This window comes from Watersipora subatra, chromosome 3, assembly GCF_963576615.1.
Source record: "Watersipora subatra chromosome 3, tzWatSuba1.1, whole genome shotgun sequence".
NCBI classification, from domain to species: Eukaryota; Metazoa; Bryozoa; class Gymnolaemata; order Cheilostomatida; family Watersiporidae; genus Watersipora; species Watersipora subatra.
In genome coordinates this window covers 75,747,219-75,772,953 of record NC_088710.1, presented here as the reverse complement: position 1 = coordinate 75,772,953, position 25,735 = coordinate 75,747,219, and the positions used below count along the sequence as shown (strand labels likewise).

At 37.2% G+C, this 25,735-nt stretch overlaps 1 long non-coding RNA gene across 1 annotated transcript in view; it reads right to left on the bottom strand.

The window, feature by feature from the left end:
• Positions 1–336: 336 nt before the first annotated feature.
• The window catches only part of LOC137391035 (uncharacterized), a 35,565-nt gene continuing 10,166 nt past the window's right edge, over positions 337–25,735 (bottom strand). The window contains exons 3-4 of the long non-coding RNA XR_010978099.1: positions 21,896–22,054; positions 337–762 (exon numbers count right to left, since the gene is read on the bottom strand). This is a non-coding gene — a long non-coding RNA (uncharacterized lncRNA). The remainder of the gene's footprint in view (positions 763–21,895; positions 22,055–25,735) is intronic.

Sequence of the window (25,735 nt, the reverse complement as noted above, 5' to 3'; positions counted from 1 at the left end):
CTGTGTAATTTTTCTGATTTTTTTTCGAAAACAAGTGTTCTGCATGTTTTGCTGTGCAACCGGTCGGTTTGCAACTTTAAATAATAAAGTCAAAGTTATTTAATATCAAAGACTAGTTAAAGTTATTTTACATCATCCGATTACATTTCGTTACAATTATAAGTTACATCTGGCCCTTTGAGGACAGCCATTACGCTGATGTGGCCCTCGGTGAAAATGAGTTTGACACCCCTGGTCTACACCAACACTTTTCACTCCCACGTCCATAAATAGTATCATTTGTCTATATATTTGTTATAAGTGCACCTCTGCATAGCATTGTATCTTTATCAGAAAGAAAAAAAGATATAAACCAACTTACAAAAAATAATTTTATTAACTGTAACATCAAAGATTTTACAGTTCGTTCTCTCGCTCTACGTGTGGCAGATACTCAGCTCTACGTGTGGCAGATACTCAGCTCTACGTGTGGCAGATACTCAGCTCTACGTGTGGCAGATACTCAGCTCTACGTGTGGCAGATACTCAGCTCTACGTGTGGCAGATACTCAGCTCTACGTGTGGCAGATACTCAGCTCTACGTGTGGCAGATACTCAGCTCTACGTGTGGCAGATACTCAGCTCTACGTGTGGCAGATACTCAAAGCAAATAAAACTGCAACACCACAGAAGGAACGCTCCCTGCACACAATGTGAGAGGTATTGCTTTCTAATGAAGTGGAAATGTGACTGTACTCTATTCCAGGAGTGTAATCAATCCAACTACAGAAATAAAAAATGCATCTTTTGTAATATAAACCTCCTCGATAGAGCGCTGCACAACTTAGTTGAGGGGGTGGGAAGTCCCAGTAGTTGAGAAGCACTGGTTATACTTACGTGTGTAAACAGAAAGCTATCCCTGGACTGTACCAAGATAAGTGCTCCATTGGCAAGGACTAGCTAAGTAGGTCACACAGTTAAGTCATAGGAGTTAATTAGATGGCCTATTATAACACTAAATATGATTCATAGTTGACACTTGTGAGTAGACTACTTCGTGCATCAACATATATTACTTTTTATGTTTAGATGGGACAGCTAAACGATAACATCTAGTTTATGCTGTCTATTGACTCTGTGAGATGACCTTGAATGTATGATAAAGATCATGGTGCAAACTCTATAATAAGTATTGCAAGCACTATTATGATCAATGCCAGTTCAATGCAAGGAAGTGACCGATATGGAGAAAGTGTCAATAGTGAAGTCTGACAGCCAGAGAAAAATCTTAAAGACAAAAGAACTAATGTACATGAGCATTTTATATGTCTATTGCCAGAGCATAGAATTATCTCTATGGATGACTATATGATCAATACTAGTTCAATATGGTGGAACTTCTACTACAAAGAGAGGGTCAATAAGGAGTAATGACAACCACACAAAAACAGTAGAGACAAGAGAGATACATGGGCACTTCATATATTTCTATTGTAGAAATATATGAAATATAGAGTTACATCTAAGGATCTCTCTATGATTAATACCAGTTCAATATGATGAAACTACTACTACAGAGGAGTAATGAGAAGCAATATAATTCAAACAAGGTTACAAGATGACCAGGAGTTTTAAAAGTATGCATAAGTATTCAACTGCCTTCCGGCTTTCTTGATTCTCTGTTAATCAATTTCACTTTTCACTGTATCTGTCGGTTAGTCTGTGTAAACTCTGTGTTGCCACATTTGTAGATAATTTCTTAGTTGGTCTACTAAGCTGCATGTCATAAGTTTGAGTCTCGTACAAAGGAATCTTTTTATGAAGCACGTTAACTATTGCTTGCATTATTTATTCATTACAGCCGTTCCTAGCAAGATTAAAAGATTGCCAGAGTTTGTCAGTTATTATTTCTCCAGCAGAAGAGCTTGAATTGCTGTGACTAAACCAGCAACACCAGCACTGGAGTTTTGAGACCAAATATTTTAGCTTTCTGGGTAGGCATGTAGCATATACATGTAAAGTTTGAATGAAATCAGTCAAGATTTGAAACTGCATAGCATTTACGTGGACTAACAGACAGACACAATAACAAAGTGTGATTCATAAATATACATACTTTAAACATTGATGAGGAGTGTACGAGTGTATGTATACATTATAATGTACCATGTGCAAGTGTACTGTAAGAAGTTCTTACTTTCAAGACAGATGTACGTATAACATAAACTTTGAATTCACCTCACATAAGTTTAGCTTACTAAACACATACACTTAAAGCTAAGTTTTAGTATTTTTAACTATTTTACTAAATTTTAACTTATCACTAAAATTTTATCGCTTATCAGTTTCCGTCTTCGCTTTCACTATAACTTTTAGCGAACCTGTTTAAAACCTTTTTCAACCTATTTCGGCAATGAAGTGGATCTTTGTTAGCAGGTTAAGTTAATTTGTCTGACCCATTTATCTTCTGTTTGATGAGATCACAACTCCAACTTTCCTACTAGTTTAAAAGGAAAAATAATACCATTTAACACACGAGAATTGATGAACTGAGAGAAATTGGTCATCATCTCTCTTTCAAACATCGTGAAAATATTTTTGGCGAGCAGCATTTCGATGTGTTTGTTTTGACGTACGTAATAAGCACACCGATTGCCAAATTTGAACTCAGGCGAAAATTTTGTTGAATTCGTATAGTAAAATAAGATTCGTATGGTGAAATAAGATTCGTACGGTGAAATAAGATTCATATGGTGAAATAAGATTCGTATGGTGAAATAAGATTCGTATGGTGAAATAAGATTCGTATGGTGAAATAAGATTCGTATGGTGAAATAAGATTCATATGATGAAATAAGATTCGTATGGTGAAATAAGATTTGTATGGTGAGGTGAAAAATCATCATGTTCAACTTCGTCAGGTAAAAAAAGTCATATATCAGGTTAATCGTAATCCTGCTGGTGCATTGTATATTATGAACCAATAGGTCAATTTTAAAGGTTGACTTGAAAACAAATTTACATTACAGTTATTTGGTATCGAAGGGCTCACCATGTTTTACTCTGTTGTGTTGTAGGTACAAAATATGTGGAAATGTGATTACAAGCTCTTGAAAGCTCAAAAACGAACAGCTAATCGCCGCCATCACGAAACCGCCGTAGATCGGAATCAGTTTATTTCTCTGATGTAGTTAATCCATTTAGTTATTGTTTTAGCACGTGACATTCTCACATGAATTGAAAAGCCAATAAAAGGCTCAATACAAAACTGCTCGTAGCACTAGTTTATGACAAACACCTCGGGTTCTACCGGAAAGTTCGTATCAAATATAGATGCTCGTTGCTTTACAGTTTTGTTTCGGCTTGGTTTAATCTTCTAGTCGTAATCGTATGATGTGAACCATACTTCCTGCCGAATGGCGTGAACAATTTGCAACATTTTTTGACTATCACAGTTGACCAACAGGCTCCTCATCTTTATTAGAAGATGATATGCACTCCTTCGAGCTAAGGTTAAAAAATTAAACTAATATTTAGGCTAGGTTTTGAGATATCAGTGCTCAAAGTGACAGCATTAAAATGAAGATGAAATAGATGCGTAAGGACAATAGACATGGCTCTATTGAATGTGTGAAGTATATTTGCGAAAATATTTCGACGATTGAGGTTGCATAAAAGTGTAAACAGAAGCACATCGTGTTCAGCTACATCCCATTTGAGCAGTTTTGGAGAGGGATTTCAACCTACGGCGTTTTCGTGATGGCTGTGATTAACTGCTCTTTTTTTAGCTTTCAAGAGCTTGTAATTACATTTCCACATATTTCGCCCCTACAACACAGCAGTGTAAGACATGGTGAACCTTTTGACACCAAATAACAGTAATGTGAATTTTTTTGCAAGTCAACCTTTGAACATTTTTAAAGTTTTAGAGAGATAAGACGTTGTATTATCACATACTAAAACTTGAGAATGTATAAACAACTTTGAAAAATTTACCAAGATTTATGCAAGATTCTCCTAATTTATAATTGTATTTATATGATAAATTTACAGCAAAGAAAATACATGTACACATCATGAGACAATATAAAGTGGGGGACTCCAGGACAGACCCTGGATTTGGTCCAGACAGACAAGATCTCCCAAAAATTTCTAAGAAAAAAATCTTAGGAATTTCTGAAAAGTTAAAGTCAAAAATGCTTGCCTCAATTCTTAAAGGATCTGTATAGTATAATAAAGGAGCTGTACAAATACAGCAAGCGCAACTAGCACTTAGGTCCTACAGTTGTGTGTCTTTCTCTTTACTATACAAATCCTTTAAGCCTCGATCAATTGATAAAAGTACATTAGTGACAGTTGCCTAGCAACCACATTCCAATCTATAGTAAACATTTCCCTTACAACAGTTTAAAAAAATCAATTGATAAAAGTACATTGGTGTCAGTTGCCTAGCAACCACATTCCAATCTATTGATCGAGGCTTAAAGGATTCGTATAGTAAAGAGAAAGATTTTTTGAGTGATAAATATGGCACAAAATAACGATAAAATTGTTGGATACACCAAGACCGGTATCCCAATGACAGTCACAAGGGCCTATAGACCACCTAAAGACGGAACTGTGAGATGGTTGAAGTCACAAGCTAAAGCTCTGGGCTTAACTGGAGTTAGTAGGTATAGCAAAGAACAGCTGCAGAGATTGGTAGAGAAACCTGAATTGACAGATCTACCCGTTAGCAAGCTTAGAGATATTGCGAAGCAGTGGACAAGACGAGAAGAACTAATATTAGCGATCCGTAATAAGTTGAATAAGTTTAAAACCAAGCAGTTGCTCGATATTTGTCCAGAAGGTGAAAGTTTGAAGCGAGGTAAATTGTTAGAAACCGTTCGTGGCGTGTTAGACACCATTCTTAGCGAGAATTTAGCTAATCTTCCCAATGCTTTAGGATGCCACAAAATGAAGAAAAGTGATTTACTGAACAAGATTGCTGGTGTAGCTATGGAAAAGGAACAATCCGTAAAAGGGTGGTTTAAGAATTTTTACATACCGGGGCTACCTAACCACAATGATGATGATGGTAAAAGGTTTGTTGGATCATGCTTAAGGTACTCAAAAAATTCTGTAGCAAATATTGTTTGTCGACCAGAATTCAAAACAGGTGTTAAAATGCAACTAATTCTTAATATAGAGTTTGACAAAATTAATGAAAAGACGAGAGGAACGCAAGTAATAACACCATATTTCAAATCAAAAAACCATATCATTCTAGAGTTTACAGACTTGGCTGATGTCTACAAAAGCATGGGTGAAGAAATTCAAGTTCAGATAGGGAAGTATAACAAGTACGGATACCGTCTAGATTTAAAATTGATCATTGTATTAGACATTTTGGTGGACAAATACGAGCCATTGGGCGGTGGCTCTTGGATCCCATTACCATCCAAGTTAGCCAACAAGAATGCTATCGTTAACCCAAAGAATGAAGATGAAGAATGCTTCAAATACGCGGTGACCATAGGACTAGACCCAGCGGATGTTCATCCGGAACGAATTACTCAAACAGTGAAAGACAACTCCAAAAAGCTATGTTGGAATGGTGTCAACTTTCCAGCTAAAAAGGAAGACGTGATTGCGTTTGAAAAAGAAAACAATGTATCAGTCAATGTTTTTGCTTGGGATAATGAGAAAAGAATTGTATATCCTAAATATTACAGCCAGAAAGAAGAATTAAAACGAGTCTTTGCGCAAGAAAAATATCTAAAGTTACTGCGAGAACAAGTGAAAGACTTGAATGAAAAACTGGAAACAGAAAAGCAACAAGTGAAAGACTTAGAATATGGCCACCACTTTGTAGATCAAGAAGAAATTTATCAACTGAAGCAAAATTTAATAGCAAAGCTTGAGAAAGATTTGCAAGAAAAGGAAGAACTGATACCAGAAGTAGAGAAAAAGTTAAAAGATCACAAGGAAAAGAAAGAAACCCTGAGAGTGGTAAACTTAATTTTTATATCTAATGATGGAAAACAGCACTATTGTTGGATAAAAAGCATGAGTAGACTGGTTAGCATGCAAAAAAGCAAGCACAAAGAAGCCACGCACATTTGTTACAATTGCATGAACCTACGACAGACTAAGGAAGCTCTAATAAATCATCAAAGATGGTGCTTAAGAAATGATCAGGTTGCGCTCAGGTTTCCTAAAATAACTGAGAAAATTAAATTTAAAAATTATAAGCATTCTATGAGGGTTCCTTTTGCGATTTACGAGGATTTTGAGAGCTACTTGAAGCGTGTACATTCTTGTGAGCCATCACCGAATGAAAGTTATACAAATACTCAACAACATCATAAACCAATGGGTTTTAGCTTTAAGATTGTAAGCGTGGTAGGTAAGCATGATATGATTACGTATATCGCTAAGAATGAAGATGAAGTTGACAACATAGGGTTGGTGTTTGTGAGAGAGGTGGAAAAAGAAGTCAGGAAATTATACCAAAAGCATAAATTTAAGAAGCTGATGATATTTGGAGAGTTTGAAAAGCAATTGTACGAGGCTGCCACGCAAGGCTGCCACGCAAGGCTGCCACGCAAGGCTGCCACGCAAGGCTGCCACGCAAGGCTGCCACGCAAGGCTGCCACGCAAGGCTGCCACGCAAGGCTGCCACGCAAGGCTGCCACGCAAGGCTGCCACGCAAGGCTGCCACGCAAGGCTGCCACGCAAGGCTGCCACGCAAGGCTGCCACGCAAGGCTGCCACGCAAGGCTGCCACGCAAGGCTGCCACGCAAGGCTGCCACGCAAGGCTGCCACGCAAGGCTGCCACGCAAGGCTGCCACGCAAGGCTGCCACGCAAGGCTGCCACGCAAGGCTGCCACGCAAGGCTGCCACGCAAGGCTGCCACGCAAGGCTGCCACGCAAGGCTGCCACGCAAGGCTGCCACGCAAGGCTGCCACGCAAGGCTGCCACGCAAGGCTGCCACGCAAGGCTGCCACGCAAGGCTGCCACGCAAGGCTGCCACGCAAGGCTGCCACGCAAGGCTGCCACGCAAGGCTGCCACGCAAGGCTGCCACGCATTGTCACATTTGTGAAGGAGAGCTTCAAGATGAGAAAAATGAGCGAAAGAAATATCACAAGTACGATAAAAATTTTGCCCACGACAGAGTTGTCATAGATCATTGTCATCTCACCAGTAATTATCGAGGAGCGGCTCATAACAAATGCAATCTAGATTATCACATACCCTAATTTTACCCGATATTTTTCACAATCTTTCTGGCTATGACGCTCACCATTTCATCAAAAGTTTGAGAGCTGATGGAGGTGAAATTAGTTGGATTCCCACCAATGAAGAAAAATACATATCTTTTCCAAAGAAGATATTAGTTGATGAGTATCTAACTAAGGATGATAAGCGTAAACTACAACAAGAACTGCTTGATGTGTTTACAAAGTGTTTAAACTCTAGATTACCAAATTGGAATGAGAAAGCGAAAAGATATATAGAAGGAGTAGTGAAACAGCTGCATCATCTGTCGGATAACAATAAACATTACATGTTTTGGTTGACGTTAAATGGAATTATAAAAAGTGGTAAATCAATTGCGAGACAAAAAGAAATAGTAAAAAAACTCCAACAAGACTTGACGGATAAAGATGAAGATTATAAATTTTGGTCAAATGTAATTGAAGTCATGTCTGGTGACAAAGAGCTTGAGGAGTCAGAAGAATTTTGGACCGATTTAAAAGAATATTTGAAGCTAGAATACTGATATTTAAAGAAGAAAAGAATGTTCAAGTTTATCGTCAACTACGATTTTTGGATAGCCTTAAATTCATGAGCTCCTCGTTAGACAAATTGGCTGCTAACCTCCAACCAGAAGACCGTAAACAGCTCAAGAGTAAATTTTCCGGAGTAAATCTAAAGCTAGTTTCTAGAAAAGGAGTATTTCCATACGAATGGTTTGATAGCTTGTTTAAGCTACAGCTGTAGATGATACACGTTTACCGCAAAAAGAAGAGTTCTGGTCGGAGCTGAATCTAAAAGAAATATCTGATGAGGATTATGAGCACTCGAATAAGGTATGGAAGGAATTTGACATGATGACATTTAAGGAGTACCTTCAATTGTACTTGGAAACCGATGTGCTACATCTGGCTGATGTCTTTGAATGCTTTTGAGACGTATGTATGAAAGAATTCGGTTTAGACCCTGTTTGGTATTATACAGCTCCAGGGTTGTCTTGGGATGCAATTTTAAAGACCACAAAGTTAGAACTCGATCCGATAACTGATCCAGATGTGTTGTTGTTTTTTGAGCGATGCGTTAGAGGCGGTGTAAGCATGATTCCTACTCGTTACGCTAAAGCGAACAACAAGTATATGAAAAATCATGACAAAAGCAAATCAGACAGTTTTATTGTGTATTTAGATGCCAACAATTTATACGGCTAGGCTATGAGTCAACTATTGCCAGTAGGTGATTTTAAGTGGATGACTGAAAAGGAGCTCTTGAACTGGGAAAACATGCCGTGCGTGTTGGAAGTTGACTTGGAGAATCCTAAAGAACTTCATGATTTACACAATGACTACCCGCTGTGTCCTGAGAAAAGGATGATAAACGGAGTGGAAAAACTTGTTCCAAATCTCGAAAATAAAAAACGGTACGTTGTACACTATTCAGCGCTCAAGCAAGCCTTGGATTATGGTCTCAAACTAAAAAAGTTCATAGGGGTATTACCTTTAGAGAGAGTGATGATTTAGCTAAATATATTAATAAAAACACTAAACTCAGAGCGGCGGCTAAAAACGAGTTTGAGAAGGACTTTTTCAAGTTCATGAACAATTCCGTGTTTGGCAAGACCATAGAAATATTCGAAAGCGTAAAAATATTAAGCCAGTATCTACCGAAGATCAAGCGCAGAAGTTTATCGCTCAGCCTAACTACCAAAGCCGTACAATATTTAGTGAAAACTTAACCGCGGTTCACATGAAAACGACGAATCTGAATTTTGACAAGCCCGTTTATCTGGGAGCAGCGATTTTAGATATTAGTAAGACCTTGATGTACGACTTTCATTACAATTACATAAAACCCAAGTACGGGGACAGAGCTAAGCTGATGTTTACAGACACAGACAGTCTGATGTACTCATTACAGACAAAAGACTTTTATGAAGATATTAAGGCGGATGTACGGGAAAGATTTGACACTAGCGAATACCCTGAATACCATCCATCAGACATTGAGACTGGGGAGAACAAGAAAGTAATTGGGATGTTTAAGGATGAAGTCGGGGGTAAACAAATCACAGACTTTACGGGGCTCAGAGCCAAGTTGTACTCGTATGTATTAGAAGGATGTAACGATAAAAATTGTGTGATAGACGGCACGGCACGACTCATGTTTGTGAAAAGAAACGATGCAAGGGTGTTAAAAGAGCTGTTGTTAAAAATCGTATCACCTTTGACAATTATTTGAGTTGCATGAGGACTAAGAAAGAATCCTATCGTACCATGATGATGTTCCGTAGTCACAAGCATAATATACACACGGAGAAAGTTAACAAAGTAGCACTATCAGCTGGTGACGACAAGCGAGTGATCATGGATGATAGAATACATACACTGGTTTATAGACATAAGGATTTGGTAGAATAAATGGAAAAACTTGAACTTAGATTGCGAACATTATATCGTGACAAGAATGATGAACAATTGAAATGTTTGATAAGTTGTTATGAACTTTTTGAGTTAGTGCATCCTTCAACATATGATAAACCTAGCGACGCATCACAGAGTTATTGTTTAAAACGAAAGCCAATGGTTCAACGAGAAAGCATCATCATTAACAGAACTCAAAATTAAAGCGAAAGAACAGGGAATTAAAGGATTGTCAAGAATGAAGAAAAAGGCACTGCAACAGCTGTTGAATAAATTATATCAATGGACAATATAGTATTACCGAATGGAAGCCTCTCCAATTTCCAGTTGATGGATGCTGTGAAAGCTTTAAAAATTCACCATTTTCGAGGTGTTTTTATGCAAGATGCATTACCAAAAAAGTCTCATTCTAAAGAATGTGGAATATTAAATTTAGATGGATCTGATGGTGATGGAACGCACTGGGTAGCTTGGTGTAAAAATGGTAAACAAAAGTTTTACTTTGACAGCTTTGGGTTGAACCCTCCGGATGAAATTGTATCCTACTTGAAGAGTCCTATACGTTGGAATACAGAACGAGAACAGCCTAATGACCAGGTATTTTGCGGGCAATTGTGTTTGTACATTTGAAGCAGCTGTCCAAAGGTAGACAATCACAATAGGTGGTGAATGATCTGTTTTAATAAATGACAAAAAACGGGGTGTACAAATTTGGTGGATAATCAGGTCGGCGTAAGAGCGGTCTTAATATCTCTAATGTTGAAGCTAATTTAGACAACTATTTACGTCGTGATGGAGCTTCATCAGCAACTGGTACATTAGATATGGGAATTAACAAAGTGTCTAGGGTCGTTGATCCAGATGATGCCCAGGATGCAGCAACTAAAGCTTATGTTGATGACAAAGAGATTACACTTGAAGAATCTAAAGGAAAAGATTATATTTTAGCCAATGGGGAAGACAAAAAAGTGGTTGAAACTGCTGCCAAACTAGCAAACATAGCAACTAAGGCTTATGTTAATGGCAAAGAGATTACACTTGAAGAATCTAAAGGAAAAGATTATATTTTAGCCAGTGGAGAAGACAAAAAAGTGGTTGAAACTGCTGCCAAACTAGCAGACGTAGCAGCTAGGGCTTATGTTGATGGCAAAGAGATTACACTTGAAGAATCTAAAGGAAAAGATTATATTTTAGCCAGTGGAGAAGACAAAAAAGTGGTTGAAACTGCTGCCAAACTAGCAGACGTAGCAGCTAGGGCTTATGTTAATACCGTCTGTGCATATCTTTATGAATCTAAAGGAATAAATTATATTTTAGCCAATGGGGAAGACAAAAAAGTGGTTGAAACTGCTGCCAAACTAGCAAACATAGCAACTAAGGCTTATGTTGATGGCAAAGAGATTACACTTGAAGAATCTAAAGGAAAAGATTATATTTTAGCCAGTGGAGAAGACAAAAAAGTGGTTGAAACTGCTGCCAAACTAGCAAACATAGCAACTAAGGCTTATGTTGATGGCAAAGAGATTACACTTGAAGAATCTAAAGGAAAAGATTATATTTTAGCCAGTGGAGAAGACAAAAAAGTGGTTGAAACTGCTGCCAAACTAGCAGACGTAGCAGCTAGGGCTTATGTTAATACCGTCTGTGCATATCTTTATGAATCTAAAGGAATAAATTATATTTTAGCCAATGGGGAAGACAAAAAAGTGGTTGAAACTGCTGCCAAACTAGCAAACATAGCAACTAAGGCTTATGTTGATGGCAAAGAGATTACACTTGAAGAATCTAAAGGAAAAGATTATATTTTAGCCAATGGGGAAGACAAAAAAGTGGTTGAAACTGCTGCCAAACTAGCAAACATAGCAACTAAGGCTTATGTTGATGGCAAAAAGATTACACTTGAAGAATCTAAAGGAAAAGATTATATTTTAGCCAGTGGAGAAGACAAAAAAGTGGTTGAAACTGCTGCCAAACTAGCAAACATAGCAACTAAGGCTTATGTTGATGGCAAAAAGATTACACTTGAAGAATCTAAAGGAAAAGATTATATTTTAGCCAGTGGAGAAGACAAAAAAGTGGTTGAAACTGCTGCCAAACTAGCAGACGTAGCAGCTAGGGCTTATGTTGATGGCAAAGAGATTACACTTGAAGAATCTAAAGGAAAAGATTATATTTTAGCCAGTGGAGAAGACAAAAAAGTGGTTGAAACTGCTGCCAAACTAGCAGACGTAGCAGCTAGGGCTTATGTTAATACCGTCTGTGCATATCTTTATGAATCTAAAGGAATAAATTATATTTTAGCCAATGGGGAAGACAAAAAAGTGGTTGAAACTGCTGCCAAACTAGCAAACATAGCAACTAAGGCTTATGTTGATGGCAAAGAGATTACACTTGAAGAATCTAAAGGAAAAGATTATATTTTAGCCAATGGGGAAGACAAAAAAGTGGTTGAAACTGCTGCCAAACTAGCAAACATAGCAACTAAGGCTTATGTTGATGGCAAAGAGATTACACTTGAAGAATCTAAAGGAAAAGATTATATTTTAGCCAATGGGGAAGACAAAAAAGTGGTTGAAACTGCTGCCAAACTAGCAGACGTAGCAGCTAGGGCTTATGTTAATACCGTCTGTGCATATCTTTATGAATCTAAAGGAATAAATTATATTTTAGCCAATGGGGAAGACAAAAAAGTGGTTGAAACTGCTGCCAAACTAGCAAACATAGCAACTAAGGCTTATGTTGATGGCAAAGAGATTACACTTGAAGAATCTAAAGGAAAAGATTATATTTTAGCCAATGGGGAAGACAAAAAAGTGGTTGAAACTGCTGCCAAACTAGCAGACGTAGCAGCTAGGGCTGATGTTAATACCGTCTGTGCATATCTTTATGAATCTAAAGGAATAAATTATATTTTAGCCAGTGGGGATGACAAAGAAGTGGTTGAGACTGCTGCCAAACTAGCAGATATAGCAACTAAGGCTGATGTTGATGACAAAAAGATTACACTTGAAGAATCTAAAGGAATAAATTATATTTTAGCCAGTGGGGATGACAAAGAAGTGGTTGAAACTGATGTCAAACTAGCAAACATAGCAACTAAGGCTGATGTTGAAGCTAAGTTAGACAACTACTTACGTCGTGATGGAGCTTCATCAGCAACTGGTACATTAGACATGGGTAATAACAGAGTATCCAGAGTCGTTGACCCTGCTGATGATCAAGATGTAGCAACCAAAAAATATGTCGATGACAAAGAGATACGGTTGACAGAGTTTCGTAGCAAAGACTATATTTTGGTCAGTGGGGATGACAAAAATGTGGTTGAGACCACAACTAAGTTGACAGATGTGGCTACAGCTGTTGAAACAGTGATTGATGTAAAGGCTGACAAGATCACCAATTTGAGAGGAGCAGGACATTTTGTCTTAACTGGTGCTGATGGAGAACTTGTTGAATCCGCAGTCGCACAGGAAAACTACCACCAAGTACACACGCTGCTGGCTAATCAGATTCGAGCTTTAGAAAATATAGAGCTATACAATTACAGTGCTATAATATGGGGGCGAAATCACGGTGAGGCAAACATTTTCAGTCCCATAGAATTACGCACCGATCGTAACCTGACAATCACACGAATTACTATAAGCATAAACTGGAAACGTAATGCTTCTAATGTAACTAAAAGTCACAATAAATCGATACAGCTTGTAGTAAATAATAGTCCTGAAAAATACGCTCTCAGCCCCCTGCTAACGCATGTTTTGATGTAAATGTAAACAAAAGGATAACGACCGGATCACATTACTCTGTGAACCTTCTTAGCTCCGGTGGATATGGGTATTCATTTGGTCAAGAGCACAACTGTTATGGGGTGTGGTGTAAAATCTGGTATAAGTACAACTAAGTTTTATAAGCATACACTTACAAAACTAATACAAAAAACTATTACATGTACAGTATTGCATCGAGTATTGGGATATTTTTAAATGGGCTGTTTGGTTCTAACAGCAACCCACTACCAACCGGCGAAACTGCACTTCCTTTTCTTAAATACACACCATCACCAGCAGATGTCAAAGCGCGTGGAGGGCCTGTTGCTTTCTGTAGGTACAGACCTTCTCCATCTGTCTCCATGGTACATAGGTATCCACTTTTTTTTAGAAACAATCAGGATCCAGACTTACCAATTGTCTTTTGCACACCAGCGCTTGCTGCTCCAGAGAGAACCCCTAACCCAAGGGATCCCAAAATTCCAGGTAAAAATTGAGTAGCGAGCCCCACCAAAGTGCTAAGAAATCCACCTTCAATCTTTTTATTAGCTTTGAGCTGAGCAGGACTCATCGAGATTGTAACACCTTTTTTATTGGCTGCAGCCTTTTGCATGATGTTTATTTGTGTTTTAGTCAAGGCGATGACATCGTCCCTATCTACCAAGTCCTGATAGATAAACCTAATTGTTATGCGATCGTCACCGTCAGCAATGGCATTGCGGATCTTATCCTTTTGCGCTTGCAAAATGGTTACCTTAGTTTGTATGTATAGCATTTATTATATAGTTAAATTTCTCGCAGGTGCTATCGAATGGTTACACGCTCTCCCCGTAGGTTAAGCGTTTCACCATCCTGGTCAGTAATGGTGGTTGTGAGGCTCGGGATGCTTCTGACGTGTACAGGTAGGTACATGAGGTTGTAAGGTTTTTCAACTATTTTATGGCCTGGGTCCACATTGGGGAAGAAAGAATAGATGACTGGCTGCTGACTACCATTTACGTAACTATCGCTGATAATGTCAGCATTTATGAGCAAACTGTTGACTTTAGAATGTCTACTACATTTTATGACTCGGTGTAGGAAGCTTGATAGCTTCCAGCTGTGAACCCCAGTGCTTTATGTAAACCACCTTGCTCTGGAAAAGTTACTCGGTACCCATGCTTTATTTTTAAAATAGTTTTGAGTGTCACAGAATTGGCTTGTACAGTGATACCGTCTTTGTCATCACCTAAACGTTCAAGTTCCCTTTTAATAGCTGAGTTGATCTGCTCAATGTCATAAGATCCTGTCGGAAGACTAAATTTTCGTTGAGGTGCCCCAGTTTGAGATGTCCACCATATTTGGTGCCGGGTCTCATCAATGTTTGGAAATGAATAATACGTTTTAACGTTGTCAAGTGCCATTTCATATCGCTTTTTTGGATCAAGGTTTATGGGTGGGTTAAATGTCGTGGTAAATTGTGTTTTGTTATCACTCACAAAAAAAAGACATGAATGTCTTTGGAGCGGTGTTAGCACTGATTTCTTTCAGTAGATCTTCCATTTATTCTATAACAAAAAAATCATCAAAACCGCTTCTGTACTTGCCATTGGACTTGTTACTGGATAGGTCAATGGTAACAAACCCGTGAGGTATTTTCCAAGCTTTAGAGCATAACCTCTTAAAATCATTTTCAGACATGTCCCCACCCACATGGTCATTGTAGATGTGGTTTATGTTTTTAGCATCTTGTGGAAATAGACAAAAAAGTTGGCATTTTTTCTGATGGTTAGCCGAGGAAGCTTAAAGTAGTTCTGAGAGAGGTAAAAGCAGTCAACGTTGCTGTTTCTTCCTCGTGTGTAGTACTTTTCACATTGGTTCTGCGGTTCTAGCATCAAGTCATCAAACACCATTAGACTATTTGCTTCTAGGTCTATGTCTTTAGGGTCGGGAACATCATCAGCTGACTCATAAAACTGGCAAATAATAGGATAATCTTTTTATGTTCTTTAGCCATTGCCTCCATCACTTCTAAAGGCTCGCACCCAGACTTTATGATTTCATCACGATTTTGATACACACTAACAATATCTTTTTTAGACAATCCAAGATCATGAGTCCGTTGTAAAATCTTATATTCAGGTTGAAAAAGGCTTTTGCCATATACATACAGCTGGTTGTAGTCTAACCATCCCGGTCTAGCCAGCAGATTTGTAAGCAATGTGGTTTTTCCGCATCCTGATTTGCCGACTATCACATCCCTTATACTCTTAGGTAGAAGCGAGTTGTTGTGTCGATTTAAAGATGATCTCCAAGATAAATCGTATACTTCCATTTACTATATAATAAATGTATTGCTTAAAGTGTAAGCGTTCTACTAATACGCTTCAACAAGAGGAGCGTGTAACTAAAAACAGTCGCGCAATGCGATTTGGTAATTGTACCGTTTGCGGATCTAAAAAGACTCAGTTTATAAAGCGAGGTAAGGGTGTATTTAGTGATGCTATTAACAACCTTCCGTTTGAGATACATATGCCGGGTCACAACTTTCTCGGATCTGGTACTAAGTTAAACAAGCGGCTAAATCCTGATGGTACACCAAAGTCTTGGAGTCAGCCGGTAGATAGAGATGACGCTATTGCATACGAGCATAATCTTTGTTATGCAAAACACTGTGACACTAAAACTCGCAATGAGATTTGTGACAAGGAAATGCTCCAGGCGTTAGACGCCATTGTAGACCCTACTTTATCTGAGCGCTTTCATCGAAGTTTAGCTCGCACCGCCATTAGCGCTAAAAGAAGATTTGGCTGAGGACTTTAAAAAAAAAGATATAATAAAATGGACTGATGAGTTAGCTGAACAATTACACAAGCCCGTTAGACATAACTTTGAAAGACGTAGAGTTTATGTGGAAGGTATTGACGACACGTGGGCGGTTGATCTTGTCGATATGAGTAGTTTATCCAAGTACAATGGTGGTGCTAAATTTTTATTGGCTGTGATTGACGTTTTTTCCAAGTACGGGTGGTTGATTCCGTTAAAAAACAAGACTGGTGAAGGAGTGGCGCAAGAGTTAAAAAAGATATTTAAGTCAAGAAAACCTAAAAAGTTGTTGGTGGACAAGGGCTTAGAATTTTACAATCAATGGGTGCAAAGTATAATTTCGTTGTACTCCACCGAAAATGAAAGAAAGTCTGTGGTGGTAGAAAGATGGAATAGGATGATGAAAGAGAGAATGTACAAATATTTTTCCGCTAATAACACGAGAAGGTATATCGACGTTTTACCCGAGCTAGTCAAAAGCTATAACAACACCATTCATTCGTCTACAGGTATGACACCCGTGAAAGCCAGTAAGCAACAAAACGAAGATCTTGTCAGGATGAGGCTTTATCCGTTGTTGAAGCCTGCAAAAAAGCCAAAGCTAAAAGTGGGAGACAGTGTTCAAATTACGAGGAAGAAAGGAACTTTTGAAAAAGGTTATACACCTAGATGAACGGAAGAGTTATTCAAAATAATGAGTATTCAGTACACAAACCCAGTTACTTATAAAATTGTGGGGTTAGACGGTGAAAACATCAAGGGATCATTCTATGAGCCTAAACTACAAAAATCAACTCAAGATACTTTCCGTATCGAGCGTGTAATTCGTAAGCCTGGTAACAAGTCTTTAGTAAAATGGTTAGGATATCCTGAGAGCTTTAATTCATGGGTTGATACGGAGTCAATCATAAACCTAAAAACGTAAAACGCGATCGGGTTCGTGTTTTCGGGTTATAATAAACATGAGCTTTTTAAAAATAAAAGATCCAAAGAAAAGAGACACGATTGTTCGTGAATATCTAAAAACAAAACGTGACATCCAAGACGCTAGTGAGTCTGAGCGATTAGGAAAAATTTCTACTCAAAGAAACTGGGAAGATGTTTTTAAACCTGTTGTAGACTCGCAACGGGTGGTTTCTGACAATCTTACAAATGTTGTTGATGCTGTCCGTGAAATACCTCGTGCGCCTCAAGTACCACAACTAATGTATGAAGACTTTGTACCAAGAGATACAAGACGACATCAGCTGTATGGATCGATGCCATCGTCTAGCTTTATGCGAGCTCTAGGATCTGACAAAGATCACGACACCGTTTTTGGAATTAGAATGGAAAAAGATGAACCATACATAGGAGGATTACCGGTTGAGATTGACAACAATGATATAATAATTGAAGGAGACCAGTATGAGGGCACACCTGGTCTGTGGGAGCTGATACAGAGTAAAAATCCGCAAGACGATAATTACACAGCAAAAGACTTTATAGAGTATGCTAAAATCCTTTGGGCTACTGATGCTATGAAACGAGACAATGACCTCAGCGCTAGACATCCAAAGTCGAACAGAGGAGCTAAGTGGGCTAGAATTGTTAAACCAATCTGGGAAAACAAATTTTTTCAAGGTGGTGGTACGGTTTTTTTACCTCAAGACCCTACCGCTTTAATTGATAGGTTAGAACTGCTGCGAGCGAGCAGACAGGCTGGTAACACAAGTGTAATCAATGAGATGGTTAGCATCTTAGACAAACTCTTAAGACCTAAAATCATTAAAAAGAGCGCGTACAAAAAGCTATCTCTTGCCTTATAATAAAAAGATGATTATAATAGGAAACCGTGGATGGCCTCTCAGAAGAGACATGGGAATGCATAAAAATCCTCCTAGAGGCGTGGGGCTTTTTAGCAACATAGCCCAACTAATGGGTCAAGCTATCAGCAGCCAAACCGCAAAGACTGTTGCATCTAATGCCGCTAAAACGTTGTTAGAGACTACCGCTAAAAAGGTGGGTGATGAAGCGGGTAAAAGGATTGTTGACGCTGCATCAAACACTATATCAAAGGTAAGACAAAGAAACACACGACCGGAGTCTAAAGCAAAATTAGAAAACATGATTGCCAGCTCAATTACTAAAATCACACCTAATCCTTCATTAAACAACCTCATTTCTGGCTCCGGTAAAAGAAAAGATATAATCGCTATCGAAAAACTTGCCAGCAGACTTAATGGAAGTGGATTAAAGATTGTATAAAAAAATGTATATAATAAATGGAGAATATATTAAACATCACAGCGCCTGTTGAGAGAGGCGAGCTTATTGAAGAATACGAATACCACGAGTACGAACCAATTACAGGAACTAACCTAGACAACCCTGGTGAAATCCGTATTAATATCGAAACTCAAGATATTTTTACGCATTCGAATGAGAGCTATATTCTTGTAAAAGGACGTCTCACAAAGAATGATGGAACCGCCTACGCAAATGCTGATGCGGTTGCATTAATCAACAATGGTATAATGCATCTATTTAGAGATGCTAGGTATGCTCTGTCTTGTCAAGAGATTGAGTCTGTGCTCTACCACGGTCAATCAACAACTATGCTAGGTCTTTTAAAATACCCCGATGACTTTAGCAAGTCTCAGAGTCTCAACCAACTGTGGTTCAAAAACACGGATACAACCGCTGTTCTTGCTAATAATACTGGATTCCCAGCGCGGCAAAAATATATAGTACAATATCCAAATCCCAAGGGTACATTTAGCTTCAAAATTCCTCTAAAACATATTTTTGGGTTCGCTGAAGATTATGACAAGGTAGTCTATGGCTTTAAGCACACCCTTACGCTAACTAGAGACCCAAATAATAATGCAATATTTAGACATACTGCTGCAGATGCTGGTAAAGTTACGCTAAGCAAAATATCTTGGTTTATGCCTCATGTAATGCCAGCGGATGCTCCAAAGTTTCAACTCTCTAAAACCATTGAAAGCAAGGCTCAGCTCGATGTAGGCTTCCGCATGAGAAAATGTGACACCATTGCAGTCCCTCAAACCACTAATTTCACATGGAGGTTAGGGGTCAAGTCATCCTCTGAAAAGCCTCGGGATATAATTGTTGGTTTCCAGACCAATAAGAGCGGTGATCAAGAAACCAATCCCTCATTGTTTGACAACTTAAATGTTACAAATATGCATGCCATGCTAAACTCAACAAGATATCCCTTAATCGACTCGAACACTTCGTTTGAAAAGTATCAGTTTAGTCATGTGTACGGTGATGCTGCAGCTTTCCGATCTAAATTCTATGATTTGGATGAGCTTGTAGGCAACTCCAACATTACACCTGCCGATTACGCTACATTACATACGCTGTTTGTGCTTGACGTTAGCAAGCAAAGTGAACGACTTAAAACAGTGTCACTGACATTCTTATTAAAACACGCGGTTTGGAGCTAATGCTCCAGCTGACACACAGGCTTACGCTGTGGTAATATCCGATCGTCTAATAAAATTCATATCTGATGGAAATAACATGTCTGTAGTCTACTAAATTTGTAATATTCTTATACGCTATTGTGTATAAAAATTATAGTTCTGTAACACGATTTTTCATCAGTCGCGACATCTTTCTCTCCATTATTTCAACTTTTTCTTCATTTGTTTGAAGACGTTTTTTGAGTTTTAAAATCCCAAAGCCTACCAACATCAGCAGCTAAATAGCGCTCATCGCTGTGTTCATGTATTGAGTATCACTAGTGCTGGTTAACAGACTGTCAATGCTTTCCATCGGCAAGAACCCGCTTGTATTTGCCATTTATTTCACACAAAAAAACGAACAGGTTTATGTCAGTTACATGTAGTTCTCCTAAGTATTCGAGGCTGAAAAAGGTGGTTTGTAAAAATCGCAGCGATATCTCTAGTGAGGCAAAACCATCTTTAAACTCTTTTTGTCTCGTTGCGTTTTTGTAATGAAACATCATTGTAGCTGATCCATTACTGTTTCCTCGCACCGCCGCAATTTTATATTGACCCCTCGGAAAGTTTACGGGTTGCCTTGCACTATCTAAAATCGTAGCCTTTTTGGTATACATATCATAAGAGTAATATCTAGGAATAGGAGTTGTAATATCACGGGGTAAATCACCTCTTACCGGACCTAAATATTCAGACGTTACGCTTTTTGCCGCCGTTAAGGATGAATTAGCTGAGACACCCTCAGTCACATCTGTTACAACTGAGGGGGTTTTCACGGTTGCTAAAAATTCAACTGCGTTATTAGTAGTGTAATATATCGACAACTCTGTACCAACAGCTGTAAAAGCGGCTGCAAGTGATCTCATAGCGATACACGCGGTTTTTTTTATATTTGACATTTATTAAACATTTAGAGCTACTACAAGCTCAGCGTGGGTCATCTTATGATTATCGTTTATTCCTCGAACTTCAGCCATCCGTCTTAGTTCCTCCATTTGAATGCAAGGTAGAAATACGCATTGCTTATAAAATCTAGATTTTCCATAGGCGGTAGGAGTTATCAGCTTAAAATATTTGTCAATCATTTATTAGGTATTTTGTATATTACATAACATATAAAATGAATAAAAACGATAAAATTGTAGGTACAGGCTGCCATAAAAGACACACAACTGTAGGACCTAAGTGCTAGTTGTGCTTGCCGTATTTGTACAGCTCCTTTATTATACTAAAAAACTGTTGTAAGGGAAATGTTTACTATAGATTGGAATGTGGTTGCTAGGCAACTGACACTAATGTGCTTTTATCAATTGATTTTTTTAAACTGTTGTAAGGGAAATTTTTACTATAGATTGGAATGTGGTTGCTAGGCAACTGTCACTAATGTACTTTTATCAATTGATCGAGGCTTAAAGGATTTGTATAGTAAAGAGAAAGATACACAACTGTAGGACCTAAATGCTAGTTGCGCTTGCTGTATTTGTACAGCTCCTTTATTATACTATACAAATCCTTTAAGAATTGAGGCAAGAATTTTTGACTTTAACTTTTCAGAAATTCCTAAGATTTTTTTCTTAGAAATTTTTGGGAGATCTTGTCTGTCCGGACCAAATCCAGGGTCTTTCCTGGAGTCGCCCACTTTATACTCTCTATCATGGATGTAGTGTTAGATTATTAAGCTTGAGATACATGTACAGTGTAACTAGCAGTAGGAATACCATAGAACCAGAGCTAGGTATACAATGAAATTTAAGAAATATGTGCAGTGGAGCTATTGTTAGAGATGCAGTGGAGCTATTGTTAGAGATGCCGTGGAGCTATTGTTAGAGATGCCGCGGAAGTCTTGTTAGAGATGAATGGAGCCTGCAAGTGGTATAAAGTGAAACTGGATACAGATATGTGAAGCTGGAGATAGCAATACAGCAGAGTTATAGATAGATATACAGGTAAACCTAGAATGCATGTAGACACAGCATAAAGCGAGTTTTTGACAGGGTATTGCGCATAAGGAGCTTGTATGAGTACAAGGAACTAGAAATATGTCCGCAGTAGTAGATACACAAAAAAGCGAGGAATTGGTGGGCAGTAGAGTAGCTCTCGTTAGTTTGATGATAAACTACCGCTAATAGTATGTTTTATTTTAACCTAAGCCAACAAGTAAGTTTAGTCATACAGTGAGGCTAGAGTTAAGTCTGGTTAAATTATATTTACCAATATATCGTTGCTGTAGTTCTTTAATGACTGCATCTCATTTGCGCAGGTCTGAATCGTGCTTGTGGAATTCGTCCATGCTCGCAATCGAAAAATGATTCCTCATCTTGAATTTGTTGCTTTTGACGCCAACTTCATTGAAAATCTGGTGGGTTGACTCTAACAAAAGAAATAACTACAAATAGTGTATAGATAAATATATAGTGGCAGGTATAAATGCACAGTATAGTTGAAGCTGGATGTACAATGGAACCAAACATACATACACAGCAAGACTAAAGTGATATAGAATGTAGTTGGAAATGGTTACAGAGTAAAATAAAGGCTGTGTATATATAGAAACGGTTGCGTAGTAAGGCTAAAAAATATGCAGATAAGATAGGAATACATATACAGGAGAACTAGCATAGATATACAATCAAGTAATGGATAAATATACAGGAGAAATAGTAATGGATATACAGTCAATATATGGATACATATACAGGAGAACTAGTAATATATATATACAGTCAAGGTATGGATACATATACAGAAGAACTAGCAAAAAATATACAGTCAATATATAGATACATATACAAGAGAACTAGCAATAGATTTATAGTCAAGATATGAATACATATACAGGAAAACTAGCAATAGATATACAGTCAAAATATGGATACGTATACAGGAGAAATAGTAATGGATATACAGTTAAAATATGGATACATATACAGGAGAACTAGCAATAGATATACAGTCAAGGTATAGATACATATACAGGAGAACTAGCAATAGATATACCGTCAATATATAGATACATATACAAGAGAACTAGCAATAGATATACAGTCAAGATAAGGATACATACACAGGAGAACTAATAGTAGATATACAGTCAATATATGGATACATACACAGGAGAACTAGTAATATATATACAGTCAAGGTACAGATACATATACAGGAGAACTAGTAGTAGATGTACAGTCAAGATATGGATACATATATAGGAGAACTAGCAATAGATATACAGTCAATATATGAATACATATATAGGAGAACTAGCAATAGATATACAGTCAAGATATGGATACCTATATAGGAGAACTAGCAATAGATATAGAGTCAAGATATGGATACATATACAGGAGAACTAGCAGTAGATATACAGTCAATATATGGATACATATACAGGAGAACTAGCAATAGATATACAGTCAATATATGGATACATATACAGAAAAACTAGCAATAGATATACAGTCAAGATATGGATACATATACAGGAGAACTAGCAGTAGATATACAGTCAATATATGGATACATATACAGGAGAACTAGCAATAGATATACAGTCAATATATAGATACATATACAGAAAAACTAGCAATAGATATACAGTCAAGATATGGATACATATACAGGAGAACTAGCAATAGATATACAGTCAAAATATGGATACATATACAGGAGAACTAGCAGTAGATATACAGTCAATATATGGATACATATACAGGAGAACTAGCAATAGATATACAGTCAATATATGGATACATATATAGGAGAACTAGCAATAGATATACAGTCAATATATGAATACATATATAGGAGAACTAGCAATAGATATACAGTCAATATATGGATACCTATATAGGAGAACTAGCAATAGATATAGAGTCAAGATATGGATACATATACAGGAGAACTAGCAGTAGATATACAGTCAATATATGGATACATATACAGGAGAACTAGCAATAGATATACAGTCAATATATGGATAAATATACAGAAAAACTAGCAATAGATATACAGTCAAGATATGGATACATATACAGGAGAACTAGCAGTAGATATACAGTCAATATATGGATACATATACAGGAAAACTAGCAATAGATATACAGTCAATATATGGATACATATACAGAAAAACTAGCAATAGATATACAGTCAAGATATGGATACATATACAGGAGAACTAGCAATAGATATACAGTCAAGATATGGATACATATACAGGAGAACTAGCAGTAGATATACAGTCAATATATGGATACATATACAGGAGAACTAGCAATAGATATACAGTCAATATATAGATACATATACAGAAAAACTAGCAATAGATATACAGTCAAGATATGGATACATATACAGGAGAACTAGCAATAGATATACAGTCAAAATATGGATACATATACAGGAGAACTAGCAGTAGATATACAGTCAATATATGGATACATATACAGGAGAACTAGCAATAGATATACAGTCAATATATGGATACATATATAGGAGAACTAGCAATAGATATACAGTCAAGATATGGATACATATACAGGAAAACTAGTAGTAGATATACAGTCAATATATGGATACATACACAGGAGAACTAGTAATATATATACAGTCAAGGTACAGATACATATACAGGAGAACTAGTAGTAGATGTACAGTCAAAATATGGATACATATATAGGAGAACTAGCAATAGATATACAGTCAATATATGGATACATATATAGGAGAACTAGCAATAGATATACAGTCAAGATATGGATACATATACATGAGAACTAGCAGTAGATATACAGCCAATATATGGATACATATATAGGAGAACTAGCAATAGATATAGAGTCAAGATATGGATACATATATAGGAGAACTAGCAATAGATATACAGTCAATATATGAATACATATATAGGAGAACTAGCAATAGATATACAGTCAAGATATGGATACCTATATAGGAGAACTAGCAATAGATATAGAGTCAAGATATGGATACATATACAGGAGAACTAGCAGTAGATATACAGTCAATATATGGATACATATACAGGAGAACTAGCAATAGATATACAGTCAATATATGGATAAATATACAGAAAAACTAGCAATAGATATACAGTCAAGATATGGATACATATACAGGAGAACTAGCAGTAGATATACAGTCAATATATGGATACATATACAGGAAAACTAGCAATAGATATACAGTCAATATATGGATACATATACAGAAAAACTAGCAATAGATATACAGTCAAGATATGGATACATATACAGGAGAACTAGCAATAGATATACAGTCAAGATATGGATACATATACAGGAGAACTAGCAGTAGATATACAGTCAATATATGGATACATATACAGGAGAACTAGCAATAGATATACAGTCAATATATGGATACATATATAGGAGAACTAGCAATAGATATACAGTCAATATATGAATACATATATAGGAGAACTAGCAATAGATATACAGTCAAGATATGGATACCTATATAGGAGAACTAGCAATAGATATAGAGTCAAGATATGGATACATATACAGGAGAACTAGCAGTAGATATACAGTCAATATATGGATACATATACAGGAGAACTAGCAATAGATATACAGTCAATATATGGATACATATATAGGAGAACTAGCAATAGATATACAGTCAAGATATGGATACATATACAGGAGAACTAGTAGTAGATATACAGTCGATATATGGATACATATACAGGAGAACTAGTAGTAGATATGCAGTCAATATATGGATACATATACAGGAGAACTAACACAGATATACAGTCAAGATATGGATACCTATATAGGACAACTAGCAATAGATATACAGTCAAGATATGGATACATATACAGGAGAACTAGCAATAGATATAGTCAAGATATGGATACATATACAGGAGAACTAGCATAGATGTACAGTCAAGGTATGGATACGTATACAGGAGAACTAGCATAGATGTACAGTCAAGATATGGATACATATACAGGAGAACTAGCAGTAGATATACAGTCAAGATATGGATACATATAC